Genomic DNA, 21657 nt, shown 5'->3' with positions numbered 1-21657 from the left:
TAGTAATCCAATCCCATTCTATTGTAGTTTACCTTCTCAGTTAGACGGTAACCCTACCCTGGATACAGTAACCCACAGGAGCGATTGCACGCAGGATTTCACAGCCGTAAACAGAGACAGGGAAAGAAACTTTACCTTCAGAACTCTGGTTACATTTATATTTAATATCTATCTGATCTCGCTTCTTTTCCCACTTCTTGGTAATTTAATGTCACTGACTATATCCAGTCACTCAACACCTTCAAGATGTGTTTGTCCTCACATTGCGCCACATACTCCCTGTTGCACTTTTCCTTCCAGATAGCAATCAAGGCAGAAAAACTTGGGATCTCCGTCTTCGCAACAGAATCCACCAGGGGGCGCCCACCTAGAGAAAACTACGTTTCCCGGTAGCCTCCTGGCCTCGGACCTTGCCTCCTGTGTCTGATTGGCTTTGAAGGAGGCGGGGGTCTAGATTCCTCAGCCGGGACTGGCTGTCGCCATGGAAACAGGAGAGGCGAGAGGCGGGGAAACGTTTGGGAGTATTCTGCAAAACCGGGAACTGGATCTCAGGGCTGGAAAGGGCTGCCTGTTTTTTCTTTTTTTTCACTCTGATCAAATCCCTTGTAGGGAGCTTCTGTGCAGCAGGCTGTGTGTCTTTAAAAACCATTTCTGTTACGAGTTGGGAGTCCAAAAACTCGGGGAGTGACTACAAACAATACACACAGCCATCAGCGCAGAAAGCTGCCTTTTCAAGCCTGAGGATTGCAACAGTTGAATGGTGGGGAGGGGGGAGGAGATTGCACGAAAAGAAGCCACATGCAAAATACATGCAAACTGCGACCCAGTCGAGAGTGTGAAGCTGGGGGTATTCCGGTGCCTAAGGCAGTACCTCCCTGGAACTGGAAAGCCGATGGCTTCTGAACTGACCCCCTTTCGGGCTTTGTTGCAATAAACTGGCCAGAGTCTAGGACGGAAGAAATCCTTGAAGCACAAGACATGACCAGACTATGGCTCCTGCACCGTAAGGTAGGTTGGAGATTTGGGGACATTTTGATAAAAAGGGGGACAGGGTGGGGGTAATATAACAGAATGGAACGGACTCTGGATGCAGGACTTTTATCACATGGGCGATCTGCCGAATGTGACAGCAACCTGGAAAAAGAGAGTTTTGTTTGCGTGGTCTTTGATATATTTTTTTTCGCTTCAAGTGTAATTTTTCTAGGTTTTTTTTTGGGGGGGGGGGGGAAGGTCCCACTAGGAAGCAATGAACCTGTTTCCCAGAGGTGTTTATCATATGGGTATGCCTGAGACAATAAAAGCCTGGGAGTGGTGAGCAGGTACTGGGAAGAAATCCGGGAGCGCATATTCATGTGATGTCTGCCTGGCTTCTGTTTATCTCATTGATCTTTGATTTGGTCTTAATTTTTGCAACAGAATATGAACAGAGAAGTTTTTATTGTACATAGATTTTTTTAAAAACTGTATGTTTACACCATTAAATTTACGAGGACAAGGAAAACTGAAAGAATTACTGGCTTTCCCAAAATGCTATAATTTTTTTTATTGAAGACGTTGTTTCCCAAATTTAGAGGTATGAAATGCAATGTCTGTTTGGGAGAGGGGGGAAGAAACTGGTCTGATGAATGAACTGTCCCCCAGCTGAGCAAGGAGCAGATGAATGAGGATGATTGAGCTTTGGAAGCTGTCTGTAATTGTTTTTATTGTTTTGTAATTTAGTAATAGATTTCAGAACCGGCTAAGAAATTCCTTGATTAAAATCCAATTATAGCTGAGGTTTCTTCTGTGGTAGTTGGCTAAGGGAGATGGGTTTAGGATTTAACATGTGGTCCCCTCATGGGCTTGCTTGGAAAGCACAGACTCTGTGAGTCAAACGGTCCCCAACAAAAAACCTTGTTAATTTCTGAACATCTGGATGGTGTTAATAGGAAAATGCAGACAGGGGAAGGAGGGAGACAACTCCAGTCTGATCCAAATGATGGAGGGAAAACCTCCAGTGGTGTGCAGACAGGCAGAGAGATTCTTTGTGGATTGTATCTGAATTCTAATTATACTTGAACATTTTTTTTGAAAGGTGAGCTAAAAATCTGTCGTTATTAAATTGTAGCAGTACTACTAGTCCTGGAAGAAACTGAATTTACTACAGGCTGTGATAAATAACTTTTAATGAATTACCTAAGAACTGTCCCAAAGAGGTTGCAGAATGCAAACTTTTCAGAGCCTATAGATTGCTTTCTTGGTACCTGGACTGTTGTGTTCTTTCAAGCAGATCAGTCTCATCTGAGTCCAATTAAAGGTACCACAGCCTTCAAAGGATATAGCAAGTTCACTAATGAAAGAAGGGCCCTGTATCCTCCATCCTTCACTCTTCCTCCCCCAAGCCCCACTTGGTCACCCACCTGCTCTGCCCTGGGTGGGGAGGAGTCAAAGTAATTTAAAGAATGCCACAGCTCAGTGGTTGGAGGATTCAGGAAGAGCGTAAACATGCCATTCCCACATCTGAATGGTCTCCAAAAAGACCTCAGTAGCTCCTGCAATACATTTCTACAGTGCTTGCTGGATCTCTGTTTCAGCAGAACACATCTCATGTTCTTATGTGCTCCTTCGATTTATCTGGTCTGATTATGACCATGTTTTGCCCTGTCTTCCTGGCAGAGCCAGTGTGAAACATGCTGGGGCCCAAAGTCCATCAACAAACCGTATCTCCGTCAGCTTCAGTGAGACCTGGGGCCATCTGTAGCATAGGGGCCCAGGGCAGTTTCCCCAGTTTGTACCCCCCTATTGCGGGCCCTGCTACCCTGCTGTCTGCTTCTCTGAGAGCTCTTTAAACCCTCAAAGATTTTCAGGGGGTGCCCACATAAATTGGTGGCCTCGTACTTCGGTATGTACTCTAGATTTCTTTAGCAGCTCAGGGCAATGAAAAAGCTGATGTATCTGTTTTCTGAATTCCTTATGCTCTAGATAAAGCCCAGACCTCCTTACCTTGATAATTAACATACTTATTGTCATCCCCAAAGCCTGCTTTAAGAATTCAGGGATTTATGATCTGGGAAGGAATGCAGAAGGAGGAAGGGGGATTAAGGGAGGCTCTAGGCGGTGTGTGGGCTATAGGCTTTTAACTGCTTTATGGGTTGAGGTTTTTTTAGTAGACAGGCGCTAATTATTAGTCAGAAACAGCATCTGGAAGATGCTATTTCTGTTGATGGCTCTCTCATTCTCCCTGTCTCCTCAGCTCGAAACCTTGGGGTCATCTTTGACTCTTCTCTCGCCTTCTCTGCTCATATCCAGCAGATTGCCAAGACCTGTCGTTTCTTTCTTTACAACATCCGTAAAATCCGCCCCTTTCTTTCCCAGCACTCTACCAAAACCCTTATCCACACCCTTGTCACCTCTCGTTTAGACTACTGCAATCTGCTTCTTGCTGGCCTCCCACTTAGTCACCTCTCCCCTCTCCAGTCGGTTCAAAACTCTGCTGCCCGTCTCATCTTCCGCCAGGGTCGCTTTACTCATACTACCCCTCTCCTCAAGACCCTTCACTGGCTCCCTATCCGTTTTCGCATCCTGTTCAAACTTCTACTAACCTATAAATGTATTCACTCTGCTGCTCCCCAGTATCTCTCCACACTCGTCCTTCCCTACACCCCTTCCCGTGCACTCCGCTCCATGGATAAATCTTTCTTATCTGTTCCCTTCTCCACTACTGCCAACTCCAGACTTCGCGCCTTCTGTCTCGCTGCACCCTAAGCCTGGAATAAACTTCCTGAGCCCCTACGTCTTGCCCCATCCTTGGCCACCTTTAAATCTAGACTGAAAGCCCACCTCTTTAACATTGCTTTTGACTCGTAACCACTCGCCTCCACCTACCCTCCTCTCCTCCTTCCTGTACACATTAATTGATTTGATTTGCTTACTTTATTTATTTTTTGTCTCTTAGATTGTAAGCTCTTTGAGCAGGGACTGTCTTTCTTCTATGTTTGTGCAGCGCTGCGTACGCCTTGTAGCGCTATAGAAATGCTAAATAGTAGTAGTAGTAATAAGTAGTAGTAGTAGTCTTTGAGATTCCGGAATCTTGCTGCTCTTTGGGATTCTGCACAGAATGTTGCTACAGTGGGACTCCGGAATCTTGCTACTCTTTGAGATTCTGCACGGAATCTTGCTACTCTTTGTCCTTTTCCCTTATTTGTCCTGTCTGTCCTGATTAGATTGTAAGCTCTTTGAGCAGGGACTGTCTTTCTTCTATGTTTGTGCAGCGCTGCGTATGCCTTGTAGCGCTATAGAAATGCTAAATAGTAGTAGTAGTAGTCTTTGAGATTCCGGAATCTTGCTGCTCTTTGGGATTCTGCACAGAATGTTGCTACAGTGGGACTCCGGAATCTTGCTACTCTTTGAGATTCTGCACGGAATCTTGCTACTCTTTGTCCTTTTCCCTTATTTATCCTGTCTGTCCTGATTAGATTGTAAGCTCTTTGAGCAGGGACTGTCTTTCTTCTATGTTTGTGCAGCGCTGCATATGCTTTGTAGCGCTATAGAAATGCTAAATAGTAGTAGTTGATTTATGTTTAGTTTGATTTTAGTTCATTTTTTATTTACATTTTTGTTATGTGACTTTTTTTTTTGTTTTATTATGGGGCTCATTTTCAGCATACCTGCAAAAAAGGCCTTTTTATTTTGGCCGAAAATGGACGTGCGGCAAAATAAAAATTGGCGCTCGTCCATTTTGGGTCTCAGACCTTACTGCCACCCATTGATTTAGCGGTAAGGTCTCACACGTTAACCGAGCGGTAATCATCAACGGTACACGGTACACTGCTGATTACTGCCCAGTTAGCGCCACACGGCAGAACAAAAGAAATATTTTCCAAAAAATGGAATTACTGCCCGAGGCATGCGATAGCTGAGCCGTAGTTCCAAATCAACGTGTGTTGGACGCACGTAGGAGCCTACATGCCGTAGTAAAAGGGCCCCTATGTAACTCTGTAAGTCTAACTGCCCAGTATTCAATGATAGCTAACTGGCCAGGAATAGGTCCTGTCTGGTTAAATAGCGCTTAACCGGCTATTCACAAATATTCAGCAGAAGATAGCCGGTTATCTACCACTGAATATTTGCTTAGCAGATAGCCGGCTATCCACTAATATTCAGCGCATCATTGGCTACGTTTTGAGGCCAAATTCGGCTGCCAAAATAGGCCGGTTTCAACTTAACTGCATTGACTTGGCCAGTTTGAAACCAGCCCAAAATAAACTGGATATTCAATGCCAGTCACTGGAAATGGCCTGGCATTGAATATCCGAGCTCAGCACCAACCTTGAGAGTCAGCCCAGCTAACTCCCATGGTCTGAATATTGGGCCCTACGTGCTTTGAAAATATGAGCTTAGGACATTATTTTGGAATGAATAAGCGGTTTATAAATTCTTTCAAATAAAAGGGTTTTCTTATTGGACTTATCTGCTGGGGGCTTATTTTATTCCTGTTGGTCCTGTGGCAGCGGGCATGTGTTAATGGTTAGTAAATGATCCTCTCTGTGTCTGTAGGAAGTTTTTTAGTATATAGGACCTTTAATGATTGAGCAGCAGGTAGCATAGTAACTGGGGCATTGGGTTTGTACTGGATCAGAGGGCAAGGGTCCCCTAACACTGTGCTGAGGCATTGGGTCAGTTCTGGATCAGAGGACACATGCCCCTATGCCACGACGCTGGGGAAATAGGTTGATACTGGTTCAGAGCTGCCAAGTTGCTCAGTTTTGGGTATAAAGGTTAAAATAAAATGTAATACCTTTTTATTAGAGTAACATAATACATTTCTACTGTATTTTGAGAGTTAAAATTCCATTCCTGCGATCACAGCAGAATGAACATCAGTGATTTTGATTTTTCACAAAAGCTTCCATGCACTCAGCTCAGGGTCATCAATCTGCAATTTCTTGCATTATCCTGAGGCTCTTCCTCCTTTGGGTTCAATATTCAAAAGGATTTATGCAGTTTCAGAGTCGATGCACAAATATTTTTCTTATGTAGTGGTCACTCTGGGTGCGGTTGAGGGAAGCTGGGTTTGATTCCCATTGCAGCTTCTTGTGACTCTGGGCAAGTCACTTAAGCCTCCATTGCCCCAGGTACAAAATATGTACCTGCATATTTTTTATTTATTTGTTACATTTGTACCCCGCGCTTTCCCACTCATGGCAGGCTCAATGCGGCTTACATGGGGCAATGGAGGGTTACGTGACTTGCCCAGAGTCACAAGGAGCTGCCTGTGCCTGAAGTGGGAATCGAACTCGGTTCCTCAGTTCCCCAGGACCAAAGTCCACCACCCTAACCACTAGGCCACTCCTCCACTGCTACTATTTGAGATTCTACATGAAATGTTGCTATTCCACTAGCAACATTCCATGTAGAAGTCGGCCCTTGCAGATCACCAATGTGGCTGCGCAGGCTTCTGCTTCTGTGAGTCTGACGTCCTGCACGTATGTGCAGGACGTCAGACTCACAGAAACAGAAGCCTGCGCAGCCTTCTACATGGAATGTTGCTAGTGGAATAGCAACATTCCATGTAGAATCTCCAATAGTAGCAACATTCCTTGTAGAATCTCCAATAGTATCTATTTTATTTTTGTTACATTTGTACCCCGCGCTTTCCCACTCATGGCAGGCTCAATGCGGCTTACATGGGGCAATGGAGGGTTAAGTGACTTGCCCAGAGTCACAAGGAGCTGCCTGTGCCTGAAGTGGGAATCGAACTCAGTGCCTCAGTTCCCTAGGACCAAAGTCCACCACCCTAACCACTAGGCCACTCCTCGTAAACTGCTTTGATTTTAACCAAAGAAAGGCAGTATATATCAAGTCCCATCCTCTGTCCCTCCAGAGGCCCTACATAAATGTTTGTAAATAAGCACTGATACACAGGAGTGGCCCAAGTGTATCTGACGTCCTAGTTCCACGTCCCCTCCCAACCACAGCCCAAGGCCTCCCCTCCCCCCCAACAGTCTAGCAATGTTTCCTTTCCCTCCCTACCACCCTTCCATTCAGCATATCATCTCCTCTCCCCCTTTATCCAGAATCTCCCCTTTTCTCTCCCTCCTGCTGCAGCTGCCGCCCTACAGGAAATTGAATTCAGTGCCTTGAAACACAGACCTGCACTGTGCTGCCCTGCTTCGTCCCACCCAAGAGGAAGTCCTGCATCAGTGGGATGTTGCGATGCTGTTTGAACGTAGGCCTATTCTTCAAGGCACTGAATTCAGTTTTCTGTTTGGCGCCCGAAGGAGGGGAGAGCAGCAGCAGGGAGAAGAGAAAAGGGGAGGTGAAATACAGTACTCCTGTCCCACTGGTGCTGTCCTAGGTAAATGCTTAGTCCTCCTAGTGGCAGGGCCAGAGAACCACAGAAAGGAATACCAATTCAAGCACGGTAACAGAATTCAAGCACGCGTGGGATAAACATAAAGGAATCCTGTTCAGAAGGAATGGATCCTAAGGAGCTTAGCCGAGATTGGGTGGCAGAGCCGGAGGCGGGGATAGTGCTGGGCAGGGGCGTATCTGCGTGGGGCCACAGGGGCCTGGGCCCCCGCAGATTTCGCCCTGGACCCCCCTACCACAGACCCTCTCCACCTCCCCCTCCCTCCCGCCCGCCACCAACCCGTCGCCGATCTTTGCTGGCGGGGGACCCCAAGCCCCCGCCAGCCGAAGTCCTTTCTTCCGTGCAGGATGCAAGTTGCAACGCTTCCTGTTCTTCTGAGTCTGACGTCCTGCACGTACAACGTGCAGAACGTCAGACTCAGAAGAACAGGAAGCGTTGCAACTTGCAGCGGCGCAGCCTGCATGGAAGAGAGGACCTCGGCTGGCGGGGGGTTGGGGTCTCCCGCCAGCAAAGGTAAGTGACAGCAGCGGGGGAGGGTGTCATTGGTGGCGGGGGGGGGGGGATCGGTGGCGCCGGGGGGGGGGGGGGGCTAAAATGTGCCTACTCCCTCTGGCTCTGGCCCCCCCTACCGCCCGAGTCCAGATACGCCCCTGGTGCTGGGTAGACTTATACGGTCTGTGCCAGAGCCGGTGGTGAGAGGCGGGACTGGTGGTTGGGAGGCGGGGATAGTGCTGGGTAGACTTATACGGTCTGTGCCAGAGCCGGTGGTGGGAGGCGGGACTGGTGGTTGGGAGGCGGGGATAGTGCTGGGCAGATTTATACGGTCTGTGCCAGAGCCGGTGGTGGGAGGCGGGACTGGTGGTTGGGAGGCAGGGATAGTGCTGGGCAGACTTACACGGTCTGTGCCCTGAAAAGGACAAGTACAAATCAAGGTAAGGTATACACAAAAAGTAGCACATATGAGATTATCTTGTTGGGCAGACTGGATGGACCATGCAGGTCTTTTTCTGCCGTCATCTACTATGTTATGTTACTATGTAATAACCTCTCCAGTGCGCAAGATAAAAGGGTCCGGGTGAGGGGGCGGGGAGAAGGAGGAAGGCAGCAAAGTTCAAGGCTTTCATTGTCAGGTGAGTAAGGCATAGACTGCACCCAAAACAAGGGAGAGATGGGTTAAATCATAATGAAACACCTGCATTGGTGAACCCCCAAAATGTAAGTATTTGCAAGACAAATGTGAAGGAAAGCAAAAGAGCAAACAATAAAATCATTCAAAGTGAAAAACAGTTAATTTGCTTAGAGTCCTTATACTTGAAGCTGTATTTTCTTTCCTCTCCCTTCTTTTCTTGGTTGTTCCCTGGCTGAGCTTTTTTCTTTTCACTCTTGCTTTATTCTCCTGATCTGCAAAATAATTGCAACACTCTCCCACAACTCTAAGCAAGTGCTTCAGTGTAATGTGCTCTGTTAGCTCTATTAAGAATCCTCTATCAGAAAAATATATCTCCAGGATGGAAATACAACAGATGACGCATCTGAAACAGTTTAAGAAAACCGCCAGACTTGGTTAGGAACATACGATGCACCTAGGAGGCATATCCCTGCACCACTACACTGGGCTTCAGGAGTGAAGATTCAATGCACCTCCTTGGTCTCACTCAGCTACAAAGGAAAATCTCAGTCTAGACAGCCAGTCTCTGGACCTTTCTCCATGAAGTCCTGGGCTTCAGTCTCCTGGCTTCTTCAGCACAGACTCGTTTTTTGGGGCTTCTCTTCTTAAGTTCAGCTTGTAGATTTTGGCTAAGCCTAGGTGGCCTAGCCGTGCAGAGCTCCTGAGCTTGTAACTTGCTTAGCCATCGATGCAGTCACCCAGGCTATGCCCCAGAATCCTTCAGGGGCTCCTATCTGCAAGACTGACAGGCAGGCTCAGCCTCCACCGCTGCACAATACACAGCACTCAGCTCTAGAGTCGGGACCCAAAATGCTCCTCTATTACAACAGAGTATACATTACTGTGTCCTGTTACATTTAAATTAGAGATGCCAATTCTTAACTTTTACAAGGAACATTATACATTCTAGGGTGCGGGGCCAAACATATGGATAAGGTTAGTATTCAGCATTATTCAGGGCTGCCTCATGGGGTTGTGGGCACCGTAAGCCAACTTTGGACTAGTCTTGAAGCATGAGCTGTGCAGATAGAGGTGAATTTTCAGCCATTGTGACTTAAAGTAAACACTGACTTAAGGTAAACACTGCCACTGCCACGTAACTTAATCTGTATATTCAGTGTCTGTATTCATATAATGCAAACTATCTCCACTCTATGTATGTCTGCACTTGCTATCCTGACCCTAATCATACCCTTCACCCAGTTTCCTTCCCCACAGTTCTCAAAAAAGACTAGCTGGTTACTGGGAATGTTTATAGGGATTCAGGGCTTGGGTGGGGAATTGAGTGAGGACTCAAACTGGATAGGATGTGTGAGTGGGTACTTGGTGATTAGCTGGGAGGATAGCGGGGGCTCAGAGTCCCCGCTCTTTCATCCTATCCAGTTTGAGTCCTCACTCAACCCAAGCCCTGAATCGCTATAGACATTCCCAGTAACCAGCCAGTCTTAGAATCTGACTACTTCTGGTTTTCCACCCAAGCTTAGAGTCTTCTAAGTCTAAGTCCCTGCTGTCCCATGTTCCTGTGTCTCCTCTCCTGCCTCCTCATCTCCCTCCCAAACATTTATCCATGTACTTCCTTCTGTGTTATTCATTAACCATGTCTCCTCCTCCTCCACTCAGCATCAGATCCCTTCCTGCCCAGCCTCCACATTAGCCCTCTTCCCATCTCAGCCCTCCTAGCATCAGCCCATTTCCAGCAGTAGCCACCCCCTCCCACTGCCCCCTTTCCACCAACAGCATCAGCCTCTTTATTGCCCTGGCTCCCTTCCCCAGGATCAGTCACAATTAACCAGCTACCTCCTCTGCCCTGTATTAATCTTTTACACAGCAGCAGGAGCAAGTTCCTTCAGTCTTGCTTCTGTGTACTGCTTTCAATGCTTCTGCTAGTGTTGCTGGCCCTGTAGTAATTTGAAAAGGGGAACACAAACGTTTCCTGTTTCTTGCTAAAGATATTAGCATCTTTATCCTTTGGTTTTCTAGCAGGGTGCCAAATGCAAGGTTACGTGGAGGGGCATTTTCGAAAGGGACGTCCTTGCAAAATGGCAAAATCCAGGGGCCCCGTATTTTCAAAACAAGATGGATGTCCATCTTTTGTTTCGAAAATACCATCAGAGACGTCCAAATCCTTAAATTTGGACGTCCCTAGATTTGGTCGTCCCTAGACATGGACATTTCTGACTTTCGGCAATTTTCGAAACCAAAGACGTCCATGTCGAAAACGTCCTAATGCAAGCCATTTGGTTGTGGGAGGAGCCAGCATTTGTAGTGCACTGGTCCCCCCTGACATGCCAGGACACCAACTGGACACCCTAGGAGGCACTGCAGTGGACTTCATAAATGGCTCCCAGGATCATAGCTCCCTTATCTTGTGTGCTGAGCCCCCAAAACCCACTACCCACAACTGTACACCACTACCATAGCCGTTACGGATGAAGGGGAGCACCTATAGATGGGTACAGTGGGTTTGTGGTGGGTTTTGGAGAGCTCGCTGTGTCCTCCACAAATGTAGCAAACACCCACAGAAGGTGAGCTCTCCACAAGGAAACCAACGATAGACAAAACACACAGTGGATCCAAAAAAGTCCTCTCACAATGAGTGTCTTCCTGAACAAGGTCTTTATTAACAATAGCAAACTTGACCCGACACGTGACGTGTTTCGGCCGTGCGGCCTGCGTCAGGGGTCTATAAAATAATATACATAAATGCATAAAGATACAAATATATTTAAGAACATTCATAAAAAATACATGAAAACATGAACATGCACATAAACAAATTTATGTGTTTAACACATCAGAATGAAAAATTAATCCTAAAAAGAATATGGAAATATAAATATAAATCAATGAGAAAATCAATAAGAAAATAAACTTATACACGTGGAAGGTATGAGGACGGAAAAATAATATGCAATGCATAACATTAAATAATATCAAAATAAGGAACATACCTAGTGTTTCTGTAGAGAACAATGCCTTGTAGGTCAAGTAAAGAAATAGCACTAAAATTGCTAAAAACGATATCTATAATAAATGTGTAGAGCAATGAAATGAATAAATACATACAGTCCATACAATCATATATATACAAAATAAAACAATAATGATAGAATAATAAGAATGATGGTAGCAGGGAACAGAAGTATGGACAGGGATCCCAAAATGAAAATGGCACATGAGATGATGAACAGTAAAGCATAATAATGGTGAACACATGCATAAAAGATGAAAAATAAAAATTAAAAATAAAAATAGAAATAATTGTTATGAAAAAATAAGAAAAAAGAAAAACGAATGAGACAAAACGGTGGTGATACGCCCAAAAGGAATATTTATTTGCAACGTGGCCCATGCCGAAGGCTATCTAAATAATGATGAATCAAGAAACAAAACCAGAAAAATTGCCTAACAAATGTAACAGGTAGGGGGGGTATGGGCCTGGGTCTGCCTGTCTGAAGTGCACTGCAGTACCCACTAAAACTGCTCCTGGGACCTGCATGCGCTGTCATGGACCAGATTATGACATCTGAGGCTGGCACGACATATTTTTAAAGATGTTTTTTGAGGGTGGAAGGGGGTTAGTGATCACTGGGGGAGTAACGGGAGGTCATCCCCGATTCCCTCTGGTGGTCATCTGGTCATTTCGGACACCTTTTTGTGCCTTATTCGTAAACAAAAGCACGTCTAGGTGAAAACGTCCAAGTGTTCGTCAGGGATGTCCTTGCTTTCTTCGATTATGAGTCAAAGACGTCCAAGTGTTAGGCACGCCCAAGTCCCGCCTTCGCTACACCTCCGACATGCCCCCTTGAAATTTGGACGTCCGTGTGACGGACTGCAGTTGGAGACGTCCAAAATCGGGTTTCGATGATACCGATTTGGACGTTTCTGTGAGAAGGACGTGATTTGTATCGAAAGATGGATGGCCTTCTCTTTCGAAAATGAGCCCAATACTGAGCCAAATCAACAAATTAAAGAGTAGTAAAAATCACCTGGACTGGATGGCATGCACCCTAGGGTATGGATTCAGCAAAGGGATGTCTTGCCACCAAATTGCTTCATTTCTTTGAAGACATAAACATGTGGATGTAGGATATCTAGATTTTCAGAAAGCTTTTGATAAAGTCCCTCATGAGAAACTATAGAAAATTACAAAGCCATGGGATAGAAAGCAATGTACTTTTGTAAAATAGGAACTAGTTAATGGATAGAAAACAGAGGTGGGATTAAATGGCCATTTTTCTCAATGGAGGAGGGTAAATAGTGGAGTGCCACAGGGCTCTGCATTGGGACTGGTGCTATTTAACATATTTATAAATGATCTGGAAAATGGAACGACAAGTGAGATTATAAAATTTGCAGCTGACACAACTATTTAAAGTTGTTAAAACGCTTGCAGACTGTGAAAAATTGCAGGAAAATTTTAGGAAATTGGAAGACTGAGCATCTAAATAACAGATGAAGTTTAATGTGGACTGGGCTGGGCCTGGGACAAGGCCGCCCCTGCCCCCCCCCCCCCCGAGATCACCACCGCTCCCCCCTTCACCCGCTCCCCTCCGTCCGCCACCGGGCCGGGCCCCTGCACTATATGTAGATCCTTCAAGAAGTAGTGTATCATGATTTAGGCTCTACACCTTTTCTGATGTTTTGGTGCCACCTCAGTAAGGCCAACACACAATCTCTCCACTGCAAAACACTATACACAAACTTGTGCAAAAACACACTCATAACCTTAGCAAACCATAACAGCACTAATTCCAAGGATAGGACGAGCTACAACCTTATGCATGGAAAGGCAGCACTTTAATTACACCAGTACACTACCTAGTGAAAAAAAAAAAAAAGGGCTGCAAATATTACACGCTAGCAGAATACAGCACCTTGATCACACATGAAAAACACATGACAACAGATATGACACACACAACTAGAAATAAAAAAAAAATATGAAGGCAAAATACTGAACTGGAAGGTTACCTCAAGAAGTCAGACTCAGCATGCAGCAATACTAGAAAAATTGAAACTTACATGAAAAATATCACAGATACACATTTCCAAAGGCTGACATATTCTGAATAAAATACTTTTTTCTACCTTTGTTGACTGATCATTTAGTTTTTCTATTCGCTTTGGTCCCAGTGTCTTCTGTTTTATGCAGTGTCTTTTTTCCATTTGATATTTTTGCTCTCACCATGTCCACCATCCTCCTGTGTCCTTATGCGTCCTGTCTACCTTATGTAGCCCTGTCCCTATCCTTCCTCCCGTTTCAGCATCTGCCCTGAAAGTGTTCCGTTCCAGCCCTTAAATTCAGCAATTTCCCCTCCACCCATGTCCAGCATTTCTCCTCTCCCTTCCCCTCCATCCGTGTGCATCTCCTTCCTTTGTCTTTTCTTCCCTTCATCCTTGTCCAACATTTCTCCTCTCCTCCCTGCCCTCCACTCCATCCATTCATGTCCAGCATTTCTCCTCTCTTTCCTCCCCTCCATCCATGTGCATCTCCTTCCTGACTTCCCTCGCCTCCATCCATCCATGTCCAGCAACTCTCCATTCTCCCCTGCCCTCTCCTCCATCCACCTATATCCAGTAAATTTCCTCTCTCCCCTGCCCCCTCCATTCATCCATCCATGTTCAGCAATTCTCCTCTCTCCCCTGCCCTCCCCTCCTCTCCTGTCCAACAATTCTCCTCTCCCCCCTGCCCTGCCCTCCTGTCCAGCAATCTCTTCTCTCCCCCCCCTGCCTTGCCCTCCTCGTCCAGCGATTTCCTCACCCCCTGCCCTCCCTCAGCTCCCCGATAGCCCTTCACCTTTCAAGACACTGTGACTGCCTATCCTGCTGGATAGTGATGGCACAAGGAAAGCAAGTTTGGTCCACTGAAGACTAACTCATTTATGCAGCAGATGCAGCAGATGTTATAATGCCGTTGTATCGCTCCATGGTGCGACCGCACCTGGAGTATTGTGTTCAGTACTGGTCTCCGTATCTCAAAAAAGATATAGTAGAATTGGAAAAGGTACAGCGAAGGGCGACGAAAATGATAGTGGGGATGGGACGACTTTCCTATGAAGAGAGGCTGAGAAGGCTAGGGCTTTTCAGCTTGGAGAAGAGACGGCTGAGGGGAGATATGATAGAAGTGTATAAAATAATGAGTGGAATGGATCGGGTGGATGTGAAGCGACTGTTCACGCTATCCAAAAATACTAGGACTAGAGGGCATGAGTTGAAGCTACAGTGTGGTAAATTTAAAACGAATCGGAGAAAATTTTTCTTCACCCAACGTGTAATTAGACTCTGGAATTCATTGCCGGAGAACGTGGTACGGGCGGTTAGCTTGACGGAGTTTAAAAAGGGGTTAGATAGATTCCTAAAGGACAAGTCCATAGACCGCTATTAAATGGACTGGAAAAATTCCTCATTTTTAGGTATAACTTGTCTGGAATGTTTTTACGTTTGGGGAGCGTGCCAGGTGCCCTTGACCTGGATTGGCCACTGTCGGTGACAGGATGCTGGGCTAGATGGACCTTTGGTCTTTCCCAGTATGGCACTACTTATGTACTTATGTACTTATGTACTTTGAACTGAACGGCAATGACAGCTTGGGGGGGAGGTGGAGACAGATTACCCAAATTGGCTCCCTTGTTAAAGTGGACTAGATAGGCTTCCACTCCGGTCAATTAAACCTCCCCCCCCCTCCGGACAGCTTTCTCCCTTCTCCAGCCCCCCCCCCCAGTGTTGCACCTTTCATCTTCTGCCCGTCACTCTCGTCCGCGTGGTAACTTTTCACTTCCCTGAAGCCTTCTCCGTCTCCCTCCTGCGCAGCACTGAACCAGCGATTCACAGTCAGCCTTCTGCCAGCATCAGGGCCTCTCCTCAGGCGTGTCCCACCTCTGTGGAAAACAGGAAGTTGCAATAGAGTAGGTGGGATGCGCCTGAGGAGAGGCCCCGATGCTGGCAGAAGACTGACTGTGAATCGCCGGTTCAGTGCTGCGCAGGAGGGAGACGGAGAAGGCTTCAGGGAAGTGAAAAGCGACCAAACGGGAGGGAGGGAGCAGAAAAAAAATTGGCACGCTTTTCTAAACAGCTGTTTCTATGCCCCACCTAGCTATGCTTCTGAAGGGACATGCGGCGCTGGGCCCCCCTGGAGGCCCGGGGAATTTTGTCCCCCCTGTCCCCTCCTCTCGGCAGCTCTGAATGTGGACAGATGCAAAGTGATGCACATTGGGAAGAATAGTCCAAATCATAGTTATGCTAGGGTCCACTTTAGGAGTCAGCACTCAAGAAAAGATCTAGGTGTCATCGTAGACAATATGCTGAAATCTGCCAGTGTACAGCAGCGGCCAAAAAAACAATCAGTATGCTCAGAAGTTTTGGAAAAGGGATGGTAAATAAGACAAAGAATATTATAATGCCTCTGTATCGCTCCATGGAGCAATCTCATCTTCATTATTGCATGCAGTTCTGGTCACCATATCTCAAAAAAGATATAGCAGTATTCGAAAAGATTTAAAAAAGGGTTCCAAAATGATAAGGGGATAGAACTCCTCTCATATGAGGAAAAGCTTGGAAAAGAGATGGCTGAGGGGGGGATATGATAGAGGTCTGCAAAATCCTAAGTGCTGTGGGAAGAGTAAAAAATTGATTCACTTTTACCCTTTCAAAAAGTACAAAGACTAGGGGACACTCAATGAAGTTACATGGAGGGGCATAATGGAACAGAAACGCCTATCTCCATGGGCGTTAATCTCCGAGAACGGGTCCGTGAAGGGGCGGACCGAACCGTATTATCGATAAAAAATAGACGCCCATGTTTTATTCGCCAATGTGTGAGCTGGGCGTTTTTGCTTTTCAGCGATAATGGAAAAGGAAAGTGCCCAGCTCAAAAACGAATAAATCCAAGGCATTTGTTCGTGGGAGGGGCCAGGATTCGTAGTGCACTGGTCCCCCTCACATGCCAGGACACCAACCGGGCACCCTAGGGGGCACTTTTACAAAAACAAAAAAACAGGTAAAAGAGCTCCCAGGTGCATAGCACCCTTCCATTGTGTGTTGAGCCCCCCAAATCCCCCTCAAAACCCACTGCCCACAAGTCTACACCATTACTATAGCCCTAAGGGGTGAAGAGGGGCACCTACATGTGGGTACAGTGGGTTTGGGGGGGTTGGACGACTAATAAGCATTAAGCAGCACAATTGTAACAGGTAGGGGGGATGGGCCTGGGTCCACCTGCCTGACGTCCACTGCACCCCCTAACAACTGCTCCAGGGACCTGCATACTGCTGCCTGGGAGGAGGGTATGACATTTGAGGGTGAAAATAAAAAGTTGTGAAACATCATTTTTTTGTGGTGGGAGGGGGTTAGTGACCACTGGGGGAGTCAGGGGAGGTCATCCCCGATTCCCTCTGGGGGTAATCTGGTCATTTAGGGCACTTTTTGGGGCCTTATTCGTGAAAAAAACAGGGTCCAGGAAAAGTGCCCTAAATTCTAGCTACAAACGCATCCATTATCGGCGAAGGGCGCCCATCTCTGTTCGGGTGATAACCACGCCCCAGTTCCGCCTTTGACACGCCTTCGACACGCCCCCGTCCACTTTGTCCGCATCCGCGACGGAGTGCAGTTGAAAGCGTCCCAAATTCGGCTTTTGATTATACCGCGTTATTCGTTTTTGTGAGATAAACGCCCATCTCCCGATTTAGGTCGGAACTTGGGCGTTTTTCTCGTTCAATTATAAGCTGGATGGTAACACGTTTAAAACGAATAGGCGAAAATATTTTTTCACTCAATGAATAGTTAAGCTGTGGAACTTGTTGCTAAGAATATAAGCGTTGTCATACTGGGACAGACCAAAGGTCCATCAATCCCAGTATCCACTGTTTCCAGCAGTGGCCAGTCCAGGTCACAAGTACCTGGCAAGATCCCAAAAGTGTACAATATATTTTATGCTGCTTATCCTAGAAATAAGCAGTGGATTTTCCCAAATCCATCTTAATAATGGCTTATGGACTTTTCTTTTAGGAAAATAACCAAACCTTTTTTAAACCCTGCTAAGCTAACTGCTTTTACCACATTCTCTGGCAACGAATTCCAGACTTTAATTACACACTGAGTGAAGAAATATTTTTTCTGATTTTGTTTTAAATTTACTACTTTGCAGCTTCATTGCGTTCCCCCTAGTCCTAGTATTTTTGGAAAGAGTAAACAAGTGATTCACGTCTACCTGTTCCACTCTATTCATTATTTTATAGACCTCTTATCATATTTCTCCTTAGCCGCCTTTTCTCCTAGCCACTTCAGCGTTTCCTGATCCTATCCCGTTTATCATTTTCATCGCCTTTCTCTGTATCTTTTCTAATTCCACGATATCTTTTTGGAGATGCGGTGACTAGCATTGCACGCAGTATTCAAAGTGCGGTCACACCATGGAGCAATACAAAAGCATTATACCATCCTCTTTTCTGTTTTCCATTCCTCTCTTAATAATACCTACCATTCTATTTGCTTTCTTCGCCACCAAGGCACACTGAGCAGAGGTTTTCAACATATCGTCAATGATGACACCTAGATCCTTTTCCTGGGCGGTGACTCCTAATGTGGAAACTTGCATCACATAGCTATAGTTTGGGTGCTCTTTCCCACATGAATCACTTTGCATTTGCTCACATTAAACGTCATCTGCCATTTGGATTCCCAGTCTCCCAGTCTTGTAAGATCCTCCTGTAATTTTTCACAATCTTCTTGCAATTTAACAACTTTGAATAACTTTGTTGCATCAGCAAATTTAATTACCTCACTAGTTATTCCCATATCTAGATCATTTATAAATATGTTTTTAAAAAAGCAGCGGTCCCAGAACAGACCCCTGTGGAACCCCACTATCAACCCTTCTTCATTGAGAATACTGATCATTTAACCCTACTCCCTGTTTTGTATCTTTTAACCAGTTTTTAATCCAGAATAAAACTCTACATCCTGTCCCATGACTTTCTAATTTCCTTTGGAGTCTTTTATGAGGTATTTGTCAAATGCCTTTTGAAAATCCAGATACACAATATCAACCAGCTTACCTTTATCCACGTGTTTGTTCACCACTTCAATGGAATGTAGTAGATTGGTGAGGCAAGATTTCCCTTGAGTAAAATCCGTGTTTGGTTTGTCTCATTATTCCATGCTTTTGAATATGCTTGAATATGCTCTGTAATTTTGTTCTTTATAATAATCTCTACCATTTTGCCCGGTACAGACGTCAAGCTCGCCGGTCTGTAATTTCCCGGATCACCTCTGGAACCCTTTTTAAAAATCGGCGTTACATTAGCTACTCTCCAATCGTCCAGTAGTATGCTTAATTTTAAAGATAAATTATATATTATTAGTAAAAAAATGCCCGTTTCAAAAGGGAAGGAAACGGGCGCTAGCAGGGCCATCCCCCACCCTCCCCCCCTCGCTGTTTCAGACTCTGCCCTCCCTCCGTTTTCACCCCCCCTTCCGCGACCCTGTCGACCCCCCCCCCTTCTCGGCGAAAACCGTCCCCTGCTGCCATCCAGTACCTGTGCTGACGGGGGACCCCAACCCCTGTCAGCCAAAGTCCTCTGCTGGCCTTCGTGGCGTTGCTTCTTCAATGATTTTGTGTTCAAGTTCCTCTGCGTGCGTCTGAATAGTATTGAAGAAGCAACGCCGCAAAGGCCAGCACAGGACTTCGGCTGATGGAGGTTGGGGTCCCCCGTCAGCACAGATACTGGACGGCAGCGGGGGACGGTTTTCGCTGAGAGGGGGGGGGGGGTCGACAGTGTCGCGGGGGTCCAGTGGGCCGTAACGCGGGGGGGGGGGGGGGTTGTTGTAATCGGAGGGAGGGCGGAGTGTGGAACTCGGTGGGCAAGGGGGGGGGGGCTGTGTTGCCCCGCTCCCTGCCACTTTGCCACTTGCTCCGAAGTGGCAGGGAGCGGCGCAATGACAGCTGATTCCCAGGCAGGGGGAGGAGTAGGGAAGCACGCAGAGCATGTTTCCCTACTCCTCCCCTTGCTTTGGTATCAGCTGTCACGTCAGTGCATGCCTGCCTAGCAGACCACCTCCGAGGGAGGCACAGTCCCAGGCACATTCGAACGTTGGAGGTGAGAATTATTATATAGGACTAGCAATAGTTCTGCAAGTTCATTTTTCAATTCTATCAATACTTTGGGATATATACCATCCAGTCCAGGTGATTTGCTACTCCAGTTTCTCAAATTGCCCCATTACATCTTCCAAGTTTATAGAGATTTGATTCAGTTTTTCTGACTCATTAGCATTGAATACCATTTCTGGCATCAGTATCTCTCCTACATTTTCCACGGTGAAGACAAAAGCAAATAATTCATTTAATCTCTTTGCTATGGCCTTGTCTTCCCTGAGTGCCCTCTGTACCCCTCGATCATCCAGGAGTCTAATTGATTCCTTTGCTGGCTTCTTGCTTTCAATATACCTTAAAAAGTTTTTTTACTATGTGTTTTTGCCTCCAACACAATCTTCGTTTCAAAGTCTTTTGCCTTCCTTATCAGCGCTTTGCATTTGACTTGCCATTTCTTATGATGTTTCCTATTATTTTCAGCTGGATCCTTCTTCCATATTCTGAAGGATTTTCTTTTAGCTCTAATAGCTGCCTTCACCTCACTTTTTAACCATACCGGCTGTCATTTGGTCTTCTTTCCTTTTTAAATACATCTCTCTATATAAAAAGTAACACCAACGTTCTATGAAGCCTCCAGCCGGAAGTGTGAAGGGGGCGAGATATCCGGTTTCCCTATGAGTGTCTGCCCCGCCCTCTCTGTAACACAGTCAGTGAAGGAAAACAGCAGAGCACGAAATCAAATCGCTGGCTCTGTAACAGTGAAGGACTCAGAGGGGGGAGGGGAGAGAGGCCAGAGGGCAGGGACACACACACTCCCACATGCACACAAAAGAAAACATTGCTAGCCCCCGTTTCATTTGCATCAGAAACGGGGCTTTTTTACTAGTGGAATATATTTGGCCTGGGCTTCCAGGATGGTATTTTTGAATAGCATCCATGCCTGATGTAAAGTTTTGACCTTTGCAGCTGCTACTTTTAAGTTTTTCTCACTGTTCTTCTCATTTTATCGTAGTCTCCTTTTTAAAAGTTAAAATGCTAACGTATGCTTTCTTACTAGAGGATGTGGTTACAGCTGTTAGTATATCTTGTTTTAAAAAAAGGTTTGGACAAGTTTCTGGAGGAAAAGTCCATAGTCTGCTATTGAGATAGACATGGGGGAAGCCACTGCTTGTCCTGGGATTGGTAGCATGGAATGTTGCTACTATTTGGGATTCTGTCAGATACTTGTGACCTGGATTGGCCACTGTTGGAAGCGGGCTAGATGGACCATTGGTCTGACCCAGTATGGCTCTATTCTTCTTAGAATCTGATTACATCAGTTGGGATTATTTGAGGTCATCATCTTTCAATGAAAAGCTATGGATAAGGTACTCTGTATAGGAATGAACTCGCCCTTCTGTTTTTCAGTTTAAACATTTATTTTCTCATATTTTCTTCCTTGTTTTATTTTTATTCACATTTTGACAATATATTTTTGATATTAATAAAAAGTGTTTGAATATGGTATAGAAAATTAGAAGAAAATAACCTATAAATGCCAACTAACAATCCCTTACCAACATCAATCCCTTACCAACATTTTGGATATACCGTTTCCAATTTTCTATACCATATTCAAACACTTTTTGTTAATATCAAAAATATATATATAAAATTCAAGATAGAAAATAATAACCTATAAATGCCAACTAATAATCCCTTACCAACATTTTGGATATACCGTTTCCATCCTGAATTTTCACCAATTTAAGATAATATGGCCTACGAGTTGCTAACCCTTTAAAGGTTAAATGCTTCTATAATAGATTTTCAAAATTATTGTCCCATTGATGGCTATTTCAAGTTTGATTACATTATATTGTGATCATTATCCATGATGTATTGTAAACCACATTGAGCCGCAAAGAGGTGGGAAAATGTGGGATACAAATGCAATAAATAATAATAATAATTAATGCCAAGTAGCTCCACTGTTGTAACCTGCACCAAGTCCTACTGCAGGAACTGGGAACCCCTTTCCAGCCATGACACATTTTTATTTGAATC

General features: G+C 45.4%; 1 protein-coding gene across 3 annotated transcripts in view; it reads left to right on the top strand.

Annotated features, from left to right (window-relative positions):
* The first annotated feature begins 611 nt into the window (after positions 1–611).
* The window catches only part of IGSF9 (immunoglobulin superfamily member 9), a 148227-nt gene continuing 127181 nt past the window's right edge, over positions 612–21657 (top strand). For all 3 annotated transcript variants that reach the window (XM_030187925.1, XM_030187924.1, XM_030187926.1), the window contains exon 1: positions 612–1008. The gene's annotated coding sequence lies outside the window, so the exon portion shown is untranslated. The remainder of the gene's footprint in view (positions 1009–21657) is intronic.

The sequence above is a fragment of the Microcaecilia unicolor genome, chromosome 14, assembly GCF_901765095.1.
Source record: "Microcaecilia unicolor chromosome 14, aMicUni1.1, whole genome shotgun sequence".
NCBI lineage: Eukaryota > Metazoa > Chordata > Amphibia > Gymnophiona > Siphonopidae > Microcaecilia > Microcaecilia unicolor.
The sequence above is the reverse complement of the archived record's forward strand: the minus strand, read 5'-3'. Positions and strand labels throughout refer to the sequence as shown.